At 49.5% G+C, this 24,871-nt stretch overlaps 1 long non-coding RNA gene across 3 annotated transcripts; it reads left to right on the top strand.

The window, feature by feature from the left end:
- The first annotated feature begins 784 nt into the window (after window positions 1–784).
- LOC112678935 (uncharacterized) lies at window positions 785–23,543 on the top strand. 3 transcript variants are annotated; one of them, XR_007404996.1, is made up of 5 exons: window positions 785–3,559; window positions 4,043–4,802; window positions 6,818–7,062; window positions 9,989–10,047; window positions 11,197–11,471. It is a non-coding gene; the product is annotated as an uncharacterized LOC112678935 (long non-coding RNA). The 3 variants fall into 3 exon arrangements; XR_003148008.3 differs by having other exon boundaries at window positions 785–4,802; window positions 11,197–13,673; XR_003148009.3 differs by lacking the exons at window positions 9,989–10,047; window positions 11,197–11,471 and adding an exon at window positions 19,373–23,543 and having other exon boundaries at window positions 786–4,802.
- The last annotated feature ends 1,328 nt before the right edge of the window (window positions 23,544–24,871 follow it).

Genomic DNA, 24,871 nt, shown 5'->3' with positions numbered 1-24,871 from the left:
AGACACAATGCGGAGGATTTGTATTTGTGCAATCTGGCTGCTTCTATGATTCATTTGGGTCTGTGGACCCTCATAATCAGCAGGCTCCAGTGAGCTGAGTGTTGCTTTCTAAAGGAAAATGCAAGCTGGGACTTGGGCAGGGAGGAGTGCACATGCCCCACAGTGAGGGGTGCTCTCACACAAGCACAGGGAAGCCGCGCAGAATGAAGCTGCAGGGAGATTCTTGTGATTTTTTTTTTCCAGGGGCTAGTGATGCAAATGGCAGAATTACTATGATTGGTCAAGGATTGATTTCTCTTGTCCCTTGTCCCATGTGGGATTTCGAGCTTACTTTTCCCCACCCATTTTGTTTCCGAGTGGGAACAGGGAATTTCAATTTCCAGGCAAGAGGTGGAGTTCCAGAGGAGAGCAAATTTGCCCAAAGTAAATTCTTATACAGAAAAAAACAAAACAAAACAAAACAAAACAAAAAAACATCTTTCCTGTGCTCAGCACCTTGTTTCCCTGACTTTGCCTCATGGCCCTTTCTTTTGTTTATTGCAGTTTGAATTCACTAATGAGTCTTTCCTTTAAGCATCAGCCCAGATTGGAGGATGTTTGGTGTGAATTTGCTCTCCCTGGTCGTTGGGAGAAGCTTGTACTTAGCAAAGAAGCTCCAAAGAAGGAAAGCCCCTTTCCCTCATTAGCCTTTTCCACCCGTGGCCTCAGGTCTTGGCACCCACCGTTTGGATTGTATGTAACTATGGGGGCAGAAAAAGGTTAGACGACTTAGAAAGCATTGAAATGGATTTCGTTTTCCTATTGAGATTGTGAAGTTTGAATGAGAACCGCCATTTTTGCGTAATAACCGCAGACATAATAATAGCTGACGCTGAGCTCTTTCTGAGTGCTGAGCACTGTGCTAAGCACCTTGTAGGCATCGTCTCATTTTACGTATAATGATTCCACGCTGTGGATACTATTACAAACTGTTCAACACAGATGATGTGACAAAACTTGGAGAGATGAGGTAAGTTGCCTGTGTGTGGCAAGGGGACTCAGATCAGGTGCTGACACCTTTGCACCACTTCCTATCCTGCTTTATTGGCTGTGGGATTGGGACAGGGGAGTAGTTTGAATAGGAAAACAGGAAATGTGCTCAGACTGGCTTCTTTGGGACAAGACCTTCTGAGGAGCAACCTCCTGTAGGCTCCTTCCTGTAGCCTAGGCCTTCTTCTCTTGGACCTAGAAGGAGAGCCCAAAGGGACAATTAAGATCTAAGGGTTAGAATCTTAAGACTGAATTTGGAACTCTGATCTTTATTTGGGAGTCTGTGGTCTGAAGTTGATAGTTGAGGTCCCAGGTACGGATATAATAGCCTGAGGAGAGAAGGTGCAACCAAGAAGTCAAAGGGCCCAGGCTGGATTCCTGGAAACCAACATGTAAGGGAAGTGTAGAGGAAGATGAGCCAATAGGAAGGTCCAAGAGAAGAGTCAGTTTTGCTGTGATCATCCAGGACAGGATGGTGTGTGGTCACCCAGGACCGGGTGGTCATCCAGAAATGAGAGGAGCCATCAGGGAGGAGTGATACAAAGCTGTCAGGTTAGGTGACATCGCATTCTTAAGAAGGGAGAGAAGAAGGGAAAGATGGAAGGAAATGCAAACGCGTCAGAGAGTAGAGAAAGGGCAAAGTTAGGGAAGGTTATGTCAAGGCCTGTATATTCTTAATGAAGTACAATGTTTTTTAGGTTTTTCTGGCCCAGTTGTTTCTTTCTCAAAGTATTCTGTTCATGACTCCTCTCCCGTGGTGCTCAAGGAGGAATATCTCAACCCAAGGGTAACCTAGCTGTGGGCCATGCCAAAATCATGACAGGGAGAGGCATATCTGAGCCTCTGCTAGGTCACTGGTGGTAGAGATTGTGGTTGCAGCTCTTAGGTTGCCCTATTGGGTGGGTTTTCACCTCCTAATGAGCATCTCTAGACTTTCTTGGAAAACAAACTGGACAGTTTTACCTTTTGTCTCTTTATCTTGGAGAGACCTCAGTTCTATCCAGGTTATCAAGTATTCTCGGCTGCCTCCTGCCAGGGGCATCCAGGGAGAGGGGTCTTGGGGACACTTAGCCCACTCCTGTTTTTTTATTTTTTATTTATTTTTTATTGTTATTATTTATTTATTATTTATTTTTTTATTTTTTTTTACCCACTCCTGTTTTTACTGAGAACTTGGGGCTGCAGCCAAATTACTTGAGTGTCAAAGGGGTCAAGGATTGGCAAATTCAGGGTAATTGCTAAGGTCAGACTCCAGTGAGACATTCAAGATCTGTGCTTCGTAGGTGCTCACCTTGCTCTTCAATACTCTGGTGCCGGCGTTTATGTGCACCATAATGCACATTTATGCTGAATTTATGTGACTGTTAGTGGAAAATTCTGTACTTTGAAAAGATATGAAAGCCATGAGTCAATGCAATAGGATTTTAGCAGCCTACATCGTTCATTTTATGGGGAAAGTGACTGAGATTCAGAGAGAACTGAGTTGTCCAGTTATGGCTGGCTGGGATTTGAACCCAGGTCTTTGGGTTCCTAGTCCGGTGCTCTTTATATACTGCATCCTCATTATGTAATAAAGGGTAGCTCATTACAGGAGTGTAAGGGGATGTATTGGTGGCTCTCTCCTTTCCCGTAATTCTCCCTAGATTTTTACCTCTCGCTCTCAGTTCTTTAGGATATAATGGACTTTGTCTCTCTGGGGAAGTGTAACCATAACTCATCCCCATGGCTAAAACCAACTCAGTCCCCTGAATCTTTCCTGTTTACAATATGCTCCTTAGAATTTTAAAATTAGTGAATAAAACTCTTCTTGTCATAGCTAGGGATAAACCCATAAGGTAGCCCTGGAGAAGTTTGACTTAAATTTGAACCAAATCATCAAATATTGGTATAAGACGTTTTCTGGGGAGCAGGCGTTTAGTGAAGGTGGGAGGAGATGACGCTCGTGGCTTCAGTGCTGGGTATTTTGCACAGTCTATTTGAAGTTTGTAACCATACTAGGCATTATCCCACTTTACTGCATGGGAAACCGGGTCACAAAGACGTTAAGTAATTAAACCAGGTCGCCAAGGGTTGGTCATGTCAATTAACTGTCCGTGCCAGATTTCAAATCTTGTTTTGTCTGGCTCCAAAATATGTGTTCTTTCTACTACCCCGTAATTTTCTAACTTGACAGAAAAGTTCCCTGCAAAAGTGGTCTAAAAAGCAGATTTCATCCAATCCAGGGATTTGAATTCAGCAAGACCGAGACAGGGTCAGGAATCTATCTTTTTCAAAAGTGCCCTCAGTGATCCGGGCATATGGCTCGTTGGAAACACCAGAGGGAAAAGACGGGGCAGTGGCCTAGAAGTCTCGCGCCCCTCCTGGGCAGGTTGCAGAGAAGCGGCCACCCTGCCGAGGCTCGCGGCCTCTCCCACTTGTCCGGTATCTTCTGACTCAGAAGAGGTGGCTTTCGGCCAGTGTCGCTAGAGGAACTTGCACGTAGACAAGGCTTCCCTGCGTGAAATCTACGGTTCATCCAGAAGTTTCCAAGGTGGGATTGTAGTCCCGTTACTTCCTCTAAGGGAAGAACCATTTGCCACCACACAGGGAGCTTTCCAGAGATGGGCCCCTCCCGTCCCTATCCTGACACCCGGCACAGACGCCTGGCGCACGGTGGGCGCTCCGGTTCCCGGGCCACCGAGCCCGGCGGGCCTGCTAGTGGTCCGCAGGCCTGAGGGCTTGGGAATCTCCCGTTCGGAGCCTGCGCTGTTTGGGAGCCCGTCCGTCGGCCGTGTAGCTCCGAGGGCCACGGCCAGACGCAGCCAGCTCTCTGAGGCGCCAGCGATGAGTGTCGGGTGGTCCTTTTCCTTCATAATGTTTTATAAGCTGAGCCTTATTTGCTTACGGGAAAGCACTGTGGGGATTACATTTCCAATCTAGTCCGCCCTGTAATCATTTCTTTACTGCGGTGGCTACTACGATTTCAGGGGGCGCCTCCCGGTTCCATCAGCAGCGTTGTTACCTTGCCTCCCAGCCTTCCTTCCAGATCATTAGCGGGAGATGAACAATCCGGAGATTCCAAGAGTCTGAAGCTTAATCAAAGAATCTGGTCTTCTGGCCCGGACAGAGCATCACACGTTCCAGGGCTCCGATTGCCCAGGTCCACAGACCCTGGGAGCCCAGGCGAAGGCCTCTGACGGTTTTCAGTAATGCAGTTCTGCATTCCAGAGAATTCCACTCCTGCTCCCCCGCTCCAGCCATACCCTACATTGGAAGCAAACCACACGTGCACGGGAGGCGTAAGGTAGCTCAGCGACCTGATATTCAGATTGGTGTCCTTTACGTGAGTTTCAGATCTGCCTCGTGGCCCACGTCGTCCAGATAACTGAGTATGGTTCAGGCACAGGTGAGTGAAGGGGGTGGATGCAAGGCACCTGGACGTTGTGGTAGCCTCAATGAGCTGGCCGGGGCATGCTGGCCCCAGAGGAAACTCAACATCTGCTTTTCCTTCCTCCCTCCCTCCTTCCTCGCCACCTCCCACAGTCCACCTTTTCCTCCCGCCATGGATGCTTCTTAAGCTGCACCCTTCCTATATCCCAGCTATCGCAGCAGGCCCCCGACAGTACAAGGCAGCAATGATGTGGCTTTTGCCTGTTAGGAGCGCCAGGCTCACTAGAGCTCGTGATTTGTCCAAGTGGAGCTGTGATTACGTGTATGTCTTCTGGACCATTGTTTCTACATCCCTGACCCTGGGGGCTTTGCAGAGCCTGCTGGCTGCTTTGATGAAGGATCAGGTGAGAAGGTGCTTAAACGCTGCTGTCCTGTAGCAGAGCCTCCTCCCTGCTCTTCCGGTACCCACCTCCCCCCCCCCCCCCCCCCCGCTCTGTCTTTTCCCACAATCCAAGCATTGCCCCATTTGGATCACAACGGATTCTGGGTTTGTGGGGGGGCGGGTGCCGGGGGGTCAGGAAGCATGGAGCCATCTCCGGGCATGTTGGACAATGACTGCCGTACAACCGAAACAACTCTGATTTGGAGTGGTCTTGGGTTTGAGGATTTGTAACTGTTGCTTCTGTAATGCGGCTGCTGGTAGCTGGTGGTGAAAAGGACAAAGAGAGAAGTAACCTTCACGTTGGAGAAACAGAGTATTTGTAAGGAAAGAAACGTTATAACATTTCTAAGAAATATCCAGATCAGTAAAATATTCACCAGACCGTCTGCAAGTTTGGGCGACACAATGCTCAATTGCTCACTCACCCACTCACCCATCCGTTGTATCGGGCGCTGGGTGAGGGGCTAGGGATACACATGAGCTGCAGCCCTGCTTGCTCTGTGGTTGAGAAACCCGTGTTTCCAAACACTGGATCTGACTCTCTTGGCATCATGAAGAGAAGGACTTGTGGCTGCATATGTCTGGTGGGTAGAGTGGGGGTCTCTTGGCATTTAATCTATGTTAAAAATACCTTCCAAACTCATTTTACCAGCACCTCGGAGCTGTAAAATATGTTACGAAGTTAAAAGAGAAAAATCAGAGAAGCAACTATTAAAAATGTAGAGTATTTCGGCTGAAAAACTTGGACCTAAAAGAAAAAAAATGTTCTACTCGGGACCACTTTGTCTCGAAGGAGGTTTAAAAAAATCTTAAAAATAACAGGAGCTTTGTCACTTGTGGTATTCAGGGCTGAAGGATGCTTAAGCTCCTAATGTTTAGTGATTTTTAAAATGCAGCTACAAGACATTATTTTGGGGTAGAAAAAAGTCTAGTTGTTCCTCAACTCCAGCCACTGCAAATCAGGGAATGGATTCTGTTCCCATCTTCCAAACGCAAGTGAGTTTCCATTGGGTTGAGACCAAGCATGGACAATTTCAGCCTGAAATGATTACTTTCTGGAAATTTTCGGTGAGTGGAAACAGTCATGTAGAGGTGTGGATCTTGCTACCTGGATCAATAACTTTAGCTAGTTAAGGTGCCTGCCAAGAAAGGCAAGGGAAGATCAAATTTCATAGACCTAACAAACCACTGGAAACTTCTTGCACGCGTGTGTTCAAGGATTGCTTTTTATGATTTATAGAAACCAAAGCACTCATTGGAATATGAATAATAGCTAACATTTACTTGTCATTTATTACGCTGGCTACTAGGCCGACTCTTCTATGTACGTTGACTTATTCAATCCTAATGACAACCCCTGAGCAGGTACTGTTGTTTTTCCTAATTTACAGATGAGAACGTTGAGGTTCAAAGAGGCTAACTTGATGGGGATCCCTGGGGGGGCTCAGCGGTAGAGTGTCTGCCTCCAGCTCAGGGCGGGATCCCGGGTCCTGGGATCGAATCCCACGTCGGGCTCCTGGCATGGAGCCTGCTTCTCCCTCTGCCTGTGTCTCTGCCTCTCTCTGTGTGTCTCTCATGAATAAATAAATAAAATCTTAAAAAAAAAAAAAAAAAAAAGAAAGGCTAACTTGCAGAGAAGGGTCAGTGTGTCCTTCCCTTAGAAGAGGAGTCAGGCTCCGTATGTGTGGATAAATGCGAGCGTTTCTACTTCCTTGTCATTTAGTTTTCTCTCTCAAGTTTGGGGTGGATATTGGTAACTTCTTAGTCCCTGGGAGAAGAGTAAAAATTTGAATTCAGAAGGGCATTTGGAAACCCACGAGATGAATGTAAGAAGCTCAAAGCAAATCTAAGTCCACCAATGGGATACGAACACCTTGGAAAAATCCATTGCCATCTCAGGGTTCGGTCTGGGGAGGGGGGCAGCGGGTGGGGGGGCTCTGTCTTTCCCTCCAAGCACCCCTCACGTTTCCCTCTCAGGTAGAGGCTGACAACAGGAAACCAACTGACTCGTTTTCCAAGTGAGCCGCGCATTCACCTACTGCAGGAGCTCGGAGCTGTCAGCAGTTTGCAGATGCACAGGCCGCAGGAGATCTCATTTCTCTTCCTAAAACGCTCGGCCTTCTCCAAAGCGCCTTCCCACGGCATGTCCGGCCGTGCCCACAGGTGTGCCTTCTGTGCACGTTCCTGGACGTGCCTGGGCCTCCAGCGGTGTGAGAAGCCAGGTAGGTAGTGGCGGCTGGGTGACCACTGGCAGGGCCAGGGCCGTTGGAGGTCACCTCCAGGCCCCATGTCACCAGGGTTGTGGAGGTCACCTCCAGGCCCCATGTCACCAGGGTTGTGGAGGTCACCTCCAGGCCGCATGTCACTGGGGCTATGAAAGTCACCTCTAGGCTGCATCTCACCCAAGCAGGTGGTGGCGCTGGGGGACCTGCTCCGGGCCACAGCCCCCCCCCCCGCGCTGGTGTGAATGGAAGGAGAGTGATTGCAAGTGTCAAAGGCCGGCAGCGTTTGCCAAATCATGGGCTTTTTAAAAACATATCCATGGACTACACGAAGAGTTTGGCCTTATAAAAAGGATCGTGTAAGTACCGTAGTCTTTTATCCAGAATGTTGTTAAGGACTTTTTATTAAAAATTAAGATGCTTTAGAAACCACATAAAATTTTAAAAGGCTCTACCTCTCCACTTGGCCCTTGCCAGGGCACCTCGGGGGGAGACGGTGCGATGCCCCAACAGTCGGGGAGGCCCGCGGAGGGACGCTGTGCGCTGCAGTCTGTCCCCAGAGTGGCCGCAGTGGTTCCCCGGCCAGGCGTCCCCCTCCTCCCTGGCTCACCCGGCCCCCTGGGGGCTCTCCGGGGTTGGCGGGGTGCTCCTGTAGACCATGCACCCAAGTCCAGATTGGACCTCACGTCCGTCAAGACCAAGGGGCAGGTCTCTTGGTTCAGGTCGACTCAGCCCGGGGGCGGCGGTTCCTTCCGTGGGCTCCAGCATCCGCCCTGGCTTCCTCCCTGCCGGGCCTGCTGACGGCCGCGGGGCCTGGGCTTGTCCTGGATGCACTTCCTTTTACAGTCAGGAGGTCCTGTGCCATGCTGGGTGCTGTTCTATGGCTCGGAGCTGGGTAGTCCGCCCCCGCCCCCTCGGACGCCCCGTCCTGGCCCTGCCGTGATGCGGGCCTTGGAGCGTTGGAGCGCTCACCATGTTGGGGGCCACTTGCCACCATCACTGGAGTCCCCCTTCTCTTGGATGCCCTTCCATCTCTTTTGTGTTTCTCTAACTCCTTCAGCAAGACCGCAGGCCCAGGGTGTAAAAGCGCATCTTCCCCTCCTCTCTCTCCCTGTGATGGGTTCAATTTCCCTTACCAACAGCTCTCGAGTTTGAAAGACCTGAAAACTCTGACTTTGTCCTTTGCTGAAATTCTCTTTTTTGTTTTTGCTCGTAGGGAACCAAGGGATGCTTTTAACCATTCTGACACACTCAGGAATTTTCTGGCTTGCTGCTGCTGTGTGTGTGTGTGTGTTTCATTCAGTAAATTAGAGGAATCTCTTCCTTGTAATTGAGGAGCCCTTCTTTGTGCGAGATAGTGTCCTAGGTGCTGGTGATTCGGAGAAGACCCAGGTCCTGGCGGGAAGAGCTTGCAGGCCGGTGGGGAGACCCATAATGACACATCCTCCACCGCGCTGGGGGGATGGTGGGGAGGAGTCGGAGGGGGTTGTGCGGGATGCTCCGTCTCGTCTCGTACCAGAGAGCAGGTCAGTGAATTCAGCAAAAGGTGGGAGGTGAGGGCAAGTGTCACCAACAAGTGCTGGTTGACCTGAGTTCCAGAGCATGATGAGGCATCAGCCACGGCATCCGTGGCGGAGAGAGCAGCACGGGCACCGGCCTGGAAGCGTGAAAGAGGGTTGATGGTGTCCAGTCTGCTTATGAACCTTGTCCAAGATCCGATCGCCTGGCCTTTACGCAGTTTCTTGCCCGCCGTACAAGCAGAATGTGCTTTGAGCGGGTGATCAGGGGAGGTCAAGGCCTGCCCGGCTGGTGTGAGGGACTCAGGGGCTGGGTAGGGAAGGGTTAGTCACTTGAAAGTTTTGTGTGCTGAGACAAGGCTCTTAAAGGAGCTCTGGGGTTTTTACAGGGGAGAAAGTGCTTAAAGGCAGATTATGCAGCCAACGGTGAGCCAGTAAATGGTTTCACTGGGGCCAATACTGGGATATTTTGGCAGCCCTCTTTATTGGGCGTGGGGCTCTCTGGCTATTCAATACCATTGTGAATCTCCTTGCGAATGCCCATGAGGGGTTAGGGTGAAAATATAGAGCTTTTAAGTATTTTAACGTGATTTCAATTGCATTTTAATTTTTAATAAAACTTTTAATAAAGTTCTGCTTTAGGAGCCACAGAGATCAAACGTTTCTACTTAATAGGGAGTCCAGTATTGTCGTACTGGGAGATAGATGGGCTTCACCAGCCCGCGCTACGTCTCTTTCAAGTAAATGCAATAAACGGTTCTATTGGAATGGGTAAAAAGGGAAGATGCGTGCACGCATACATGCATATATCCTTTTTTTTTTTTTCTCCATAGCCAATAATTTCACTCTTTGGAAGTAAACTCTGAGCTCCTGGCGTCTTTGACCAATACCCCGCTCATGTGATAGTTACACCGCTCCAAAGACAGTACGGACATCTGAGCCAAATCATTTTCTCTTTCGTTTGCAAGGAATTGAACTGACAGATATACCTGTCTATTTTGGTTCCAAGAAAATGTCTTGTTAGAAATGTGTGATAATATATTATATGACAGTCGCTGAAAATGTTTCAGATGCGGCCGTACATCGGTTGTGGTTTTCAGCCCAGATGTGCACCATGTTTAGAATTTGCTGGGCTTCTTCATGGGCTAGGCTGGCGCTAAGTGAACAGAAAGAGGTGTTTTGCTTTTCAGTGAAACCTCTTCAGTGAACGGATGGCTTTTCTTCTTTTCTTTTCTTTTCTTTTCTTTTCTTTTCTTTTCTTTTCTTTTCTTTTCTCTCTCTCTCTCTCTCTTTTTTTTTTTTGTGATAGGAAATTATAGGAATCATGCAGATTGGAGCAATTCACTGTCCTCACACCCCCTGGGTGGCTGAATGGCTCCTACCAAGGCCTCCTTGGTCTTGTCTCCTAGGGTCGGGACGGCTGGCAGGTGACCATCGCTGAACGGAGCAGCCCTTCCCTGCTCACGCGGTAACTAAAGAAACCTGCTTCGTATCTGACGGGAGTTACTATCTTAGGCCCCTGCCTGGTGACTCGGTGTAAGGCACGAGCTAATCAGAACTCACTTCATTAAAAAGGCTGAGGGGGACGTCTTTGTATTGCACATCCCAGCGAGGCTCCAGGCAGCCTGGGCTAAAGGGGTCAGGGCCGGGACGTCTGTGTCTCCACGCGTGTTCAATAAAAGGTCTTTCTAGGCAGAGAAATGGTCTGTGTGCCCTGACCGGTCGGCTGTCTCATGCTGTCTCGTCTTACGTTTCGATTCTGGTGGCGCGTTGGTTATGAGTGGGGGAGATCTGCCTCCTTTCCTTGCCAACCAAGCTTGTGCTTCCGAGTCTTTGTTAATCCGTGCGCCTTGACGGTGGCCCACGATCATGTCCTGCAGCCTGCGCTGGGCGTCTGTGCACCCAGGGACGGAGCTGCCCTTGGGATAGCAGGGGGGTAGTAGGTGACGGGCAGGACGGGGAGGACAGGCAGGATGGGGAGGATGGAGAGGACGGGGAGGACAGGGAGGATGGAGAGGACGGGGAGAATGGGGAGGACAGGCGGGACAGGGAGGATGGAGAGGATGGGGAAGACGGAGAGGACAGGCAGGATGGGGAGGACGGGGAGGATGGGCAGGATAGGGAGGATGGGCAGGATGGGCCCAATGGGTAAGACGGGGAGGACGAGGAGGATGGGGAGGATGGGTGGGACGGGCGGGATGGGGAGGAAAGGCAGGACAAGGAGGACGGGCGGGACGGGGAGGACAGGCGGGATGGGGAGGACGGGCAGGATGGAGAGGACGGGCGGGATGGAGCCGATGGGCGGGATGGGGCAGACGGGCGGGACGAGCAGGACAGGGAGGACGGGCGGGACAGGGAGGACAGGCGGGATGGGGAGGATGGGGAGGACGGGGAGGGTCTCAGTTGCAGAACTGAGGTGTTTAGAGCCCTGTGAGGAGCTCCCCACCCCCTCCGTGTGTGTGTGTGTGTGTGTGTGTGTTGTGCACGTGGACACACACACACCTGGGAAAGTTTTAGAATGTGGAGGAAAAGTGTGCCATTTAATTAAAAGGTGGATTTGGGGGATGCGTGATGTTGAATCTCCCCTTGCGTCCCCTCATGCGTCTTTTCCTACCAGGAAATAAAGTAAGTCAACCTCTTCGCTGAACTGAAAGCGTCGGAGATTTGTCGGCAAAATCAACAAATTCCCTCTGGGTCTTGGTGAGAGGAGGAAACGGCAGAGAGGCGAGGGGCCAAGTCAAGGACGATGTGGGTGCAGCCAGCGTCTGGCAGTGTCTCTGCTTCCCTGGAGATGCCTTGGCGCTAGGAGGCAGGCGCCGCAGATCTGGAGGGAAAGCCCATGAAGCCGGGAGCAGGAGGGAGCATGCAGGCCCCTCTGGGGGTGGGGGTGGGGGGGCGGCTGGCATTGGCAAGGGCTTTACTTACCATCACTCCCAGAGAGCCCTTCTGCATGTCATCCTTGTGCACGAGCCACGCTGACCTTGTCCGTATTGTTCCGATTTTATGTGTATGTGCTGATGAACTGACATAGTAAGACTTTTGAAATGTTTGCAACAAATATATATTTTTCAAATGTTTTATTTATTTATTCATGAGACACACAGAGAGAGGCAGAGACACAGGCAGAGGGAGAAGCAGGCTCCCTGTGGGGAGCCTGATGTGGGACTCGATCCCGGGACCCCGGGGTCATGCCCTGGGCCCAAGGCAGACGCTCAACCCCTGAGCCTCAGGCGTCCCTGCAACAAATATTTTTAGTACGAGGCATGTCGCACAAATGTGAAGACATAAAGTACAATCTCCCTCTTTCTGTTTAAGGGGAGACATTGTGCAATTTTTTAAACAATTTTTAAAGTGATTGGTGACTTGTGATTTTATAATCGGGCAAAAGAAAAATCTAAGATTCGACAAGTGACTTAAGATTCCCTTCTTTGGTAAATCATGGAAGCTTCTCTGTGGATACGAATCCCATTTCAAACATGGAATCTGAGTTTAAGAGAACGGTGCACACCAAAGTCACACCTGCATTTTTCTGGTTTGAAAGGAAGTAAGGGAATTTTGTGGTGGGTTTGCAAGTTTGATATGAAGATTTCAGTGTGCACAGAATCATTTATGTGGCAGACGATCCATCGGATACCGGGGGATCCAAAGAGGAAGTCCCAGAAACGTATGAACTGTTGAAGGCAGCAGAGAAAGAGATAATACAAAGTGATCGGTCCTACAATATACAAAGAGTGGTTACAGAACAATGATTCACAGGCTGGATAGATGAGTCCCTAGGGAGTGGGTTTTGCAGTATAGACAGGAGTCCAGAAGGGAACAGAGAAGTGACATAAAGGAGGAGGGGGAGGGGCGTTGTAAGCCGAGCAATGTGTAAGTAAAAACTTAAGCACGTTGAAGCACACCATCCGCTTAGGGACCTAATAGCCCAGCAAGGGGGCTGTGATGTATAGTAAGGAAAGAATAATAAGATACGGGGTTATGAGAACAGATCAGAGACAGATGGCCACCGCCTTCAATACCTTGCTAAGAGGTTTGAACTTCATTCCTCAGGCTGGTGCTTCTCAGGTTTTTTTTTTTTTTTTTGTTCTGCTCTGTTTTGTTCTCAATATCAGTCCGGCCACAAGCTCTGGAAGGGAAGGGTTCTACAGTCAGAAGTTTGGGAGACGCGGTAACTAGGCATTGTTCCTCTTAGATACGCATACGTGGTCCCTATCCTGATGCATTTCAGCACTGGGGCAGCTTCGAGAATGCCCGAGAAGGCAGCACAGCCCAAGAGCCTACCTTGGTTATACTCGTTGCTTCCTAGATGTATGTTACTGTAGACCTCCTTCCCGCGGAATACCTTCTCGGGGTTCCTGAAACTACTATTCTCTTACCCTAGATTGGGAAATGCCCCTAGGGGAGCCACTGAGTGTTTCAGGAGGAGGGGGATTTGATCTGGAAAGCACTGGAGGAAGGGAGCGGGAGCCCTAGGGGAGGCCGGAAGAAAGGTGGTAGGCCTGGCACTGGGACATCACAGAAGACTGAACCTAATGCTGGCAAGTTCTCTGTTGCAGACCTTACTTTGTGCTGTAGCTTCCATTTCGTCCACTCACCTGTGAATTTCCCGCCACCGTTATTTTGCATCCCATGCCCAGCCCACGGTAGTTTGTGATTATGACTGTGTTGAATGAATCAAGGGAAGATTGAGCCTACAATTGCCTTTGGTTAAGAAATCCTTATTTTTTTTTTTTAAGATTTTATTTACTTATTCATGAGAGACACATAGAGAGAGAGAGAGAGAGAGGCAGAGACACAGGCAGAGGGAGAAGCAGGCTCCATGCAGGGAGCCCGACGCGGGACTCGATCCCGGGACCCCTGGGTCATGACCTGGGCCAAAGGCAGATGCTCAATCGCTGAGGCACCCAGGTGCCCCTGTTTGGTTAAGAAATCTATTTGAAGATCTGGGCCTCTTGGGGAAGCTTGGAGAAGACAGCATTCTTTGGGAGCTACGAAATAAGCAGCAAATGCCTAAATCAGGTGTAGATACAACTCTCACTTTTGACGCTGACTCTGAATCAGCAGTATGACTCATTTTTTTAAAAGAATCATAAAATGTGGTATTTTATGTGTCTCTATTGTCTGTAAATCACCAATAAATTATTTTGTCCACCTCGAAATGTCTTTCTTACTCTCACAAGATAAAAAAAAATATATAAAATAAATATATATAAATATATATAGGAAAGTATTATTTAATATAGTCATAGAGATGGAGGAGCACACGAGGCACGATAGATTGTGGTCCTTCTGGTGTGGAGTGACAGTTCTCTTTACTTTGCTGAGGGAAAGGAAGAGTTCTCTCCATGCCCGTCATAGCTCTCATGGAAAAGGGCAAATCTCCATTTACAATGTACAATTTGCTCCCAGATTTCTCAGCGTGAGACCTGCCGTCAAGGGGAGTCTTAAGGAAAGGTGGCAAAATGGCTCAGGTACGTAAGGTCCATGGTCATACCTGGAGGGGAACGGTCACAGAGGCTTCGGCTCCGTGGAGGGCTGGAGGCGCCCCCCTTCCGCTCGGCCAACAGCACCCCGAGGGAATGCACAGTGAGATCAAGGCCTTGGGCTCCGAGAGCCTAACGGGGTCCCCTGCGGTGTCGTGGGGCAATACCTGAAACATCAATTGAGGATTTTTTTTTTTTAAGTATTTTCTTGGGTCACTTGGTTCTGGCTCCCATTCGGTCAATTAGGCCATCTGGGTTCCTTGCCTTGGGGAAGGTACAACAAGCCCAGGAAACTAAGTCATATTCTGGCTTTTAGGGTTCCGAAGTCCTGACTCCCACGGGAGGGAAAAGGACCCTGGGGAAGTGATAGTAGGTGAGCCTAGAACACGTCGAAGCTGAGGATCGGCTGCCCGGCTTGGGGGGCTGCACTCTGTGGAGAAGGGAGCACCGGGGGGGGTGTAGATCCACGTTTAGGAGTTTCTGTGTGGATGATCCCTGAGGACGGCTGGTGCCCAGGCCTCACCGCGGCCGAGCCGTGGGCAGGGGTATGACCGTCGGGACCCAGCTGGAGCTGTGCGAGTTGGGTGCACACAGCAGCTGCACCCCGCTCTCTGCGTATTCCTCCGAGGAGAAATGACTGTGTGAAGAGGGGGGCCTCGGACACCATCGGGTTCCCATGGGCTGGCTGACGGGAAACATCATGCTCTGAGCTAAGGCAGTGGGCTTCCGACCGGCCCCCGTTTCCTACAGCCCAGCAAGGTGGGGGGCAGGAAATGACCTCCTGGGTACCAGCGAGGAGCACAGGGGAAGCAAAGCCAAGGCACACGTGGGAAGGCGGGCCAGGCCGCGGCGAGGCTGTTGTATGAGGACCGGGCCTGGGTGGGCCTCTCCGTGGATGCCACCGGCGACGGGGAACTCAGTGCCCACCGTCCTCCTCCCCGCTTCCCTGACACTACTCAGCTCCCCCGGCCCCTACACATCTGCACTCCGCCCCCCATCCCCAGCATGTTCTCTCAAAATAGAAATTGCACTGTGTTCTAGAAAATTCCAGTTGCGTTTGTTACAGGCACGAGCCTGGGGATTGAGAGGCAGGCCTGCTACTGGCATAGGATGGAAAATCCCATTTGATGATGTTGGGTCAAGAATGGGCACTTCTCTTTCCTGCAGAGATCAGGGTGCCTTCTGGCGCAAGCCCCCACGAAGAGGGGTTTGTTGGAAAGGTCACACGGGGACCTCTCAGGAATCAAGAGCAGAGGAGCGTGACGGGGTCCGAGGGGATTCTCGGAAAGGAGAAAACGGGCGGTTTTCACCGTCTTTAAGGGCCTCCATGAGCTCTTTCGGGCCGTCCTGTATGCCTTCCCCTCCTCCTTCATTCCTGGCTTCCCCTGCCCGGCGGTCTGCGGTGCGACGCCCCAGGTCTCTGCTCTCCCGTCGCCCCACTGCGTCCCCTGGGCTGTGGGCCCCAAGCAAGCATCCGAGCAGCTCTTTGAGCCACGTGTCTGCGACCGGCTGCGGGCGAGGTTGCATCCGGGGCAGCAGGGGCAGGGCTGCCACCCTGAACGAGTCCAGCAGGTGCTCGGCCAGTATCGCGGCGGGAATGGCTCCAGGCATTTGGACGGTGCACGTTCCGCACGGCCGGACACCGCCGTCCTGGCAAGATGCCTGCTACCCGCCCGTCTCACGGGGGAGCTTAACCGTGGTTGGACTCGAGTGAGAGCCGCCCTCCCGTGCCCCGTGGCCGTAGGGTGTGCAGAGTAGGATGAGGGGGGCTGAGCTCAGCACCTGCGTCAGCCTGGATGGTTGTCTGGTTAGTGCAGTGGTTCACAGGACAGGCTTGGACGCTCAACAGAACCGTGTGCAAACCCCAGCTCTGCTTAGAAAACGTGACGGTGCTCAGGTCACTCGATTTCCCCACATCTCGGTGTCTTCATCGGGGATGATGATTCCCTTCTTACGGGGATGCTTATGAGGATTACGGGGTTTAATGCATTTAAGGAATTTGGGCCAGTATCTGGGCGCCCATGAGGGCCAGATGGCAGCGGGCTCGTTACAGTGATGATAAACCATATGAACTAACGACCCTTTATAAGAAAACCCTTTATTTATCTGCATCCAAGGTGATTGCTGTGTATTTGGGAAAGGTCTGTATCGTTAAAATTGAGATCAGGATCGCGATGTTACACCAAAGTCAATACGAGTGATGATTAGGAACGATTATGAGGACATTGATGACGATGAAGAAATGAACTTGGATAAACTCTGGCCTCGGGCCTGTGTGGCACTGGTACGCACGGATGAATTCTATCGGATTGGGACTTTACTTAAAAATCTTTGTCTTATTGGCTTTTCCCTTCGCATCTTGACCCTGGGGTGACATCCAGCAAGATGTGATCTCTTCTTTCAAGCTACATGTTTCGTAAACAAGCTGTATGTTTATATCCGACTGTACCCAAGCTGCTGATTATGGGCATCTCTTTCTATAGCTCACTATTAATCACTCACGTCTTTAGGGTCATATAGAAAACAATTTATGTTACAAAATAAAATCTTCCCTTAAAAACCTTTGCCCTGGGAGTGAGGAGGGAGGAAATTGCAAACTGTTATTGTTTTCCCTTAGATGGATCTAAATATTAACATTCCCTTAGCTTTAAAGATTATTTTTATGCCGCTCCTTTGTAAACCATCGAAGTACACTAACCCTTCTGTTGTCTGCGGCTCTGTCGACAGCAGACCCAGACAACTGGGCTATGAGACAGAGCGAGCGAGAGAGGGAGGGAGGGACAGAGAAGCAATTCAACAGGTTATCGGGCATTGCACGCACGAAATCATAAGGTCTGAAGAGCTTGGAGCATTCTTAAAAGCAGGGCCTGGAGTCGCTGGGTTCTGAGGCTTCCCAGCAGCCCACGGAGCCTTCCCACGGGAAGGGGGGTGTCCACAGCTGCAGCTCTGCTGACCCCCTGGACCCCAGCAGGGCCATGGGCCGGGATCCCCGGGGGGGGGGTGCAGGGGGAGGACAGGACGACGGGGCAGCAGGAGGCGGCCTGGGACCGTGACTCCAGGCAGCGCCTGGCCTCACGCAGCAGCCCGGGGAGGCCACACCATTACCCCCTCCTTACAGAAGAGGAAGCGGGGACTGAGGGGTGCAGAGACGAAGGAACCGAGATGCGACAGCCCGCAGCGAGGATGGCCCCTGGCCCCCGGGCAGGGGACGCAGCCTGCAGGCCGCACCCACAGAGGCCAAGGTCCCAGGCCAGCGGCCCGAAGCCACACCTGCAATCCTGCTTCCGGGTGCGGGGCTCACAGGGTGCCCTGCACGATCTGGGGGACGCAACAGTGGCAGAAGGGGCGTCATTGAAGTGGGAGCTGCAGCCTCAGGTCCCCCCGCAAAGCAGGTGCTCTTCCCGGTGGGGCCCTGACGGCCGGCGTCGGGCGAGGCAGTGCGGAAGGGGAGCCAGGCCACAATTTAAGGCAACACCAGAAATTCAATAATTCATTAGTGTTCAATACTATTTAATATTTCACTCTTACTATTAAATGCTATTTAATTGAGTTAAATAGTATTCAACAAATACTCTTGTAGATGGCAGCGCTAAACATCATGTAAATGTTAAACATGTACTTAAATGAAATAACCAACTTAGTCGATATTAAATATCTTTAAAAATCCATGATTTGGACGAAAATATCAAGGACAGGATCAGTCGGGTCCTTGAAGTCGGGGTCTTCTGCGCCAGACCCCGGGGCAGAAGTCAGGCCGCTGGCCCTCCGCTCACGGCCACCACGGGGTCTTCACCGTCCGGGTCGGGGACCCTCGCGCCACGAAGGAGAGGCCTGGGCCTTGAAAAGTGAGGATGGCGTCCTTGGATCCAGTGAGGATGCTACAAGAGTGAAGCCTCTTCCCTTCCTCTCCTTTTCTCTCCAGAGCTTAACTAAGGAGGTTGTTGAAAAGAGAGAGCCAACGCCTTTCCAACTTTAGAGCTGCGTATTGGGCCAGCCTTGGTTTCTCTTTTCTTATTTACTACTCGGGGTGTCAACTTAAGAAAACACTGGCCGTCCCGCTGGCACGTCAGCTGGGACACATGTGTCTTGCTGGTCACTTCCAAAAGCACTGCAGGCTTGTCCAGTCCCTGTGGCCTCAGCCTTTGAGGTCTCAACCCAGCAGTCATGCTGTTGAATATGAATATGACTACTTCCCACCCCAGAAGACATTTTATTTATTATTTTAAAAATATTTTCTTTGGGCTCCTCTAATCCTAGGGGACATTCGCTTGATGAATAGCAAATAAGTTCCCTTAACCAGACTGTTGTTATAAATATCCGTGGCATTAATTCAAACCATTTGCATCGGAAACTTCTTCTTCTTCTTCTTCTTTTTTTTTTTTTCTTTTCTGGAGGAAAAGGGGTGGCTGACTTAACCTCAACATTTGGGACATGATTTTCCCTAAAATAACCACAACATCCATCATTTTTTTTTTCCTGCTGGTGTGTCAATTTTTTAATGAGAGGCCGGGTCCCTTCAGTACCTTCGGTCTCCGTGGTAACAATTCCGTGTGTTTATCCTGGCTCACAGAAACAAAATGCTGAGGGAAAGGTCAGTGACTCACTTGTGATTGGGGGTTCCTCTAATTAGAGGATGAATATTTAGAAGTTGATCACTATCGCAGAGATGCCGTGTGCCCGAAAGTAAGGTCTGTGGCAAGCATTTTAAACGACAAGCTGTAAAACTTTAGACAGATGTTTGCGAATTCTGGCGGTTTCTTCACAGGTGCAGGTGTTTTCAAGACTATTATTGTTTCATCCATGTATAACCAACCTTGACTTCCTGCCATTCCCTCCTGGTACCAGGATCTGAGTAATGCATTAAGTAATGGATTAAAGTATCTAGAATGACTAATGCAGTTATACGAGTCTACTTGGACTTACAGTGTGTGCATCTGAGATGAGCTCAATCAATACAATAAGTCCTTTGGGGGTGGCCGCGGGGTGGCCAGAAGAGGCAGAAACATTGTTTGCGTCCCCGTTTTCCCATGTCCTCTGTCACTCTACGCTGTGTTTGGGCTCCATGGGAGGCAGAAAGGGGCCTGCGGCGCTCTAGACCGTTGCCTTGGGTTGCCGCCGCTGGACTTGGTCAGTATCATGCTCCTCCTTCCTCATCTGTCAAATGGGAACTGCATCATGGTGTGCTCCGGGGGCTTAAATGCAATAATGATGTCTGCAGTGTGCAAAGCAAGTACACACTCTCGGGAAAACACCAAGTAAGTGCTGACTGTGATAATTACTCTTTTTTTTTTTTTTAACTTTCACTTTTAGATCAGCATTTTGGCCTCTGGATGGAGTTCCTCTGCTCTCAAGGGAATTGTGCTAAACTAAGATAAGACTGAGCAGCAAAGGAAATTTCTACTCTAGAAGGCAAGAAGTCAGTTCAAGCAGATGTGGATCTGTCAGTCTGTGGGGAATGTCACCCCTCCATCCCCATCCCAGGGCTCCGTGAAACTCAACTATTTTGTGCCTGGGGAGCCATGGGGCATTTTGTCTTGAGCCCAGGCTTATCTGGACAGACTTTCAGGACTAAGGGCAAAGCTTAGGTGGAGAACCTGCTCCTCGTGCCCTCATGATTGAATCTCAACCAGTCTCTAAAATATGAAGGTGTGAGGACTATAAATATGCCAAGCTCATAGAACCAGAGAATACAACAGGGGTTGCCAAGGGCTGGGGGTCAGAGTCATGGGAAGATACTGGTCAAAGGGTATAATCTTTCAGTTACAAGATGAGTAAGTTCTGGGGATCTAATGCACACCAGGCTGACTAGAGTTAAAAATATGGTATGTGCACGTGCACTTTGCTGAGAGAGTAGATCTTAAGTGTTCTCACCACGCACGCCCATACACAAGGTCACTAGGTGGAGTGATGGATGTATCTGTTACCTTGATTGTGGTGATCACGGGCTGCCCCAAAATGATGATTTAATATGTACACATTGTAAAGTGATCACCACAATCAAGGTAACAGATCTTTACAATGTGTACATGTTAAATCATCATTTTGGGGCAGCCCGGGTGGCTCAGCGGTTTAGCACCACCTTTGGCCCGGGGCGTGATCCTGGAGCCCCGGTATCGAGTCCCACATCAGGCCCTGCACGGGGCCTGCTTCTCCCTCTGCCTGACAGGTCTATGACTCTCTCTCTCTCTTTCTCTGTCTCTCTCTGTATGTCTCTCATGAATAAATAAATAAAATCTTAAAAAAAATAAATCATCATATTGTACACCCTAAATATAGATAGTTTTTACTTGCAATTATAACTCAGCAAACCTGGAAAAACAAAGCACTAAGAGATCCAGTCTCGGCTGGAAGAACTGGAAGTCGGCTGCGTCCCTGCGACCCCTTGTTGAGGTCCTAACTCCGTACGACTCCGTGAGACTCCCTGAGGCCGACGTACACACAAGCTGGGTGGGCTTGCAGAGAAGCTGCAGAGAAAAGCTGATATTTTTTAGGTACAGTTTTAGACATTTGCATGAGGCGATTTTCTAGCTGCTCTTGGAAATCCATCCGTTTGATGGTTCTTGGTAAACTGGAGATCCTAGAAGCCAGGCCTTCATTAGGGAGCTTTAGCATTCACTTACTTCTGTGGCATGTCGGGCAGGTGGCTGGGTGAGCTGCGGACACAAACGGCGTCGGCCTCCTCCCTTGGGGCTCACATTCCAAGTTGAGGAGATAGAAACAAGTGAGAAAAGAAGGAAAATAATTTCAAATGCTAAGCTGGAAACACATGTGCCAGGGGGCATGTGTGTGAGAGCCCAGCCCTCCATGAGCAGCGTGTGCCTTCTGCAGCTAATGAGAATGGAGGTAATATTCCACTTGCTTCCTCTACGGTGAAGAAAGAGTCCTTGTCCTTAAATGTCGATGCCAGCTATGCCTTTCCTCTCGGGCCGTGCAATTGGAACGAGCAAAGTGATACTGCTATTGCTGCTTTTATTTTACTTGTGAATAATAATGTTGCTAGGGCCCTGGGTCTCAGTTAAATGCTATAATTACTATTTTTTATCTTCATTGTCAGAAAATACAGCTTTGCAAACTGATTTGTTCACAAACTGCTTTTTTTTTTCTTCACAAAGCATCTCGTAGGTCTGGGGTTTGCCAGAGCCCATTTTGGGAAACCGTGTTTTAGAAAATGCAGTTTGGGTGGTTCCCCTGCGATATGCATTTCTAAAGAGCAGTGGGTCTTTGAAGAGAACCGGTGCAGATAAGGCATCTACACTGGTTGGCTACCTACGTTTTTGAGTGTCTAGTTAAGGTCACTGTTTTTTAGCTTATGCCCTAGATCTCAGGCACTTGCCTATGATTTCTTGAGATTCGTAACCCATCTCCTTCCCTACCTGCCTATATTATTGCAGAAAAACCTAAAAATAGCTCCCTAAATAAAGCAAAGCAAAACAAAACAGTGGAAAACAACAGGTATTTGATGGCAAGCATGTAAGTGGATCCTGTCTTAAAGATCAAAGCAAAATAGACATAAATCAGGCTTGTTTCTAAAGCTTACAGAGGCATACAATGACACAGAAATTCTTTGGGGGGAAATATTATACATGACAAAAAATGCGGGGCTACTCTTTTCCATTTTTAGATCATTTAGTTCTTAAAAGATTCTCTGAAAATTTAAAATGATCATGCACTTTTTCTCTTGCTTGAAATATTTAAGAATATTATAGATTTAAAAGGAATTCCCATGCATATCCATTAACTTCTTTTCTTTTTTTTTAATAATAAATTTATTTTTTATTGGTGTTCAATTTGCCAACATTAACTTCTTTTCCATCAGTAGAGAACACAGCAGCCTGAGACCATTTATTGATCTGGGGGCCACTGCAGTGTCCGACTTCTCCTGACCGCCTCCAGCTATATGGAACCTGGGTGCTAATCATTTAGGACCAAGTTTGAATCATAGAACCCCAGTAGTAGGTCTGAAGAAAAATTGTAATGCTCTAGAAACTGGTTTAGGTGAAAGTTCTTTTTTTTTTTTTTTTTTTTTTTTTTTGTCCTTTAAAAGTATTGAGAATTATCCAGAAGATAATAGTGTTGGTATACATGGTCCAGCATGACCAAATGGTTCCATTAGGGGAAACCCCTACTTGCTCTTATCTCCTCTATGGTCAGGACAACACAGCACCTCATAGCTAATTGATTAAAAGTCAAGGACGCCCGGCTCTGGGTAGAGTTCAGAAGGTAGCAGAGCTTCAGAATAGCCAATTTTGCATCATGAACTTCAAATATGTTCTAGAAGAAGGTGCTTATAACTCAGGACACCATGCAGTAAGTCCAAAAGAGAATACTGTGGCTGGGGACCCCTTCTCCTTCTCTAGCCCTATAATTTCCCATTGCTCATGCTACTTCCCATTTAGTTCTTTCTGTCCCTCCCCCAAAGCACACTCTCTTCCCCACATTTGTTAGCTTACCTATTTTTGGGGTCTTCCTTCAAATGTAGAAGTAGTTCTTAAACATTCATGTGCCTCAGAATTAGTTGTAGGGCTTTGTTAAATATGCAAATGTTGCAGTCTCTAGGTAATCAATAAAAGGATAGAAGAGAACAGATCATCTAGGGAACAGTGCTGCTATCCGCCCCTCGGTAATACGAATACTCGGGTTTGGAAAGTACTTTGTCATGTCTAGGCCGCTTTTGCACAATGTGAGTATTTCCCCCATTCCAACCCGTCCATGCACCATTCATTCCTTCGGTGCCCGTTGGGCTTTCAGACCTGATACCATCAACTTCCTTCATCACCTTCCCCTCCTCCTTAATTACAAGAAAGCACATTTAAAAAGTGTACTCTCGTGACTGTCCCTTTCCTACCTCTGGCCCCTTCCCACTCAAGCCCTTCCTCCCGTAGTTTCTGTTTATTCATCCATCTGTTTATTCATCCAGTGACAAACATTTATTGTCTGCACAGAATCAGCCGCTGTGCTAGGGACTCTCTTACATCATCTTGAATTTTCACATAACTCTGAAAGGTAGACGTTTCACACGGCCAGTGTAGACGGTCCACACTATCCTGTGACAGAGGCAGGGTTTGAACCCTGCATAAATACACCTCTTTGTTTGGTGGGCTTCTTCCTAGCTAGAGAGTTAGTGACTCGGCCCTGGAATAATAACTATTAAAGTTCACTGGCTCCCCAGAGAAGCAACAGGAGGGGAGAAAGCACAGAACAAACACCCACCTTTATGAACTACTAAAAGTCGAAAATAACCTTGGAGTGTCTGTTGTGAGAAACCTGTTCTTGATAACTGGTAGGGCACGGGAGGTGGCTTTCATTCTGATTGTGCTGAATTTGCATCCAAAGTTTATTTGGTTATTATGATTGTTGGCACATCCTATGCAATATATCTAAATTGAATTATGGTATCAGATAAAATTATAGATGGGATTAAAGCTTATATATCGTCCATTATCATGTGTAATCAATAAACGATTTAATATTCTCTTGAAAAAAAAAAGTCTCCTGTCTTACTCGAGGGGAGAAATGATAATAAGGCTTCTGGGGAGAGAGAGAGAGTAAGTACATTGTGGATTTTAGGTGATTTGGGCAGGTTTTGTCAAAGTTTCCAGGGCACATGAATTGCCAGGGCTCTTGTTAAAAAAAAAAAAAAAAATCTGATTTTGTAGATCTGGGAAGGGGCCTGAAACATCTGCATTTCTAGCAAGCTCCCAGGTGATACTTGGCACCACACTTTGGGAACCAAGGATGCAATGTGCTTGGGAGCTAACTGCACCCTGACAAAGCTTGCGTCACGGGGGTGCCGACTCTGGGGAGACTTGGGAGATTTGGAATTGAAGCCAACTCTGCTACTTTCTAGTGTTGAGGGAGACTTTCCCCCTAAATGAGGGCAGCTGTTCCGCTGAGAGCGGTAGGTGAAAGCACTTCGCAGACGATGGAGCGTTGGGTTACAATCCTCCCCGGCTGGTGCATCGGGCTGTCACTGTGTGGTCGCGGCCGGATGTTGCGGGAAGGCTGCTGCCACACCTGGGCTTAGCGATTAGTTCCCTAAGCCCGAGGACAAGGCAGGGAATCTCTGACAGGGTGGAAGGAGAGGGGACGGCTGGACCCCAGTGACCGCGGGGCGGGAAGGGAAGTAGATGCCGGCAGGAGGGGGCGTCCAGAGCTCCAGTGCTGTCCGGAGCCGGGGGCGGCTGGGGCTGTGCTCAGCCGGGGTCTGGCAGGCGGTGACCCTACATGAGTCGAGGTGGGCAAACACCTGCAGTGGAATTCCTTTATCCTTGAAAAACACATCGGGATGAAACGTGGCTCCATCTCCAGATGCGGTGTCTCCTCTTGGGGACACAAGACAGGGAAGAATCCGAAAACGAGGGCGGTGACAGGCACCTGCTGCTCCAGTTCCCTGACGGTCTGTGAACTTACTTCGGTGACCGCGGGGTCGGGGCGTCATACCCTTGCGGGGTCTCAGGCGAGGCAAGGCCGTCGAGAGACGAGCCCTGGGGACTGAGCCCCCTGCACGCACCTGCCTGGAGATGAGGCCCTCAGGCTCCTGGCCCGGCTTTCTGGTTGCTCCGGCCCTTCCTTCCCTTTCCCTCGCTCTGCAATTTGTTCAATAAATGTTCATTCAGTGTCTTCTCCGGGCGGCACCCCGTTGTGGGCACCGTAGAGGGCATTCCCATCGTCCTTAGGGCGCAGCAGCTGAGCCAGTGCATTAGGGCCCCGCTGAGTGTTGGGGAGACCGCACGTTTCCATGCACACATGTCGTCTTGGGCCTGGAAGAGTCGTGTGGATGCAGTGAGGCCTCAGCTCTGCGGCCCTCGG

The sequence above is a fragment of the Canis lupus genome, chromosome 22 (assembly GCF_003254725.2).
Source record: "Canis lupus dingo isolate Sandy chromosome 22, ASM325472v2, whole genome shotgun sequence".
Classification (NCBI taxonomy): domain Eukaryota; kingdom Metazoa; phylum Chordata; class Mammalia; order Carnivora; family Canidae; genus Canis; species Canis lupus.
Note: the sequence above shows the minus strand (reverse complement) of the source record. Positions and strands in the feature narration are given on the sequence as shown.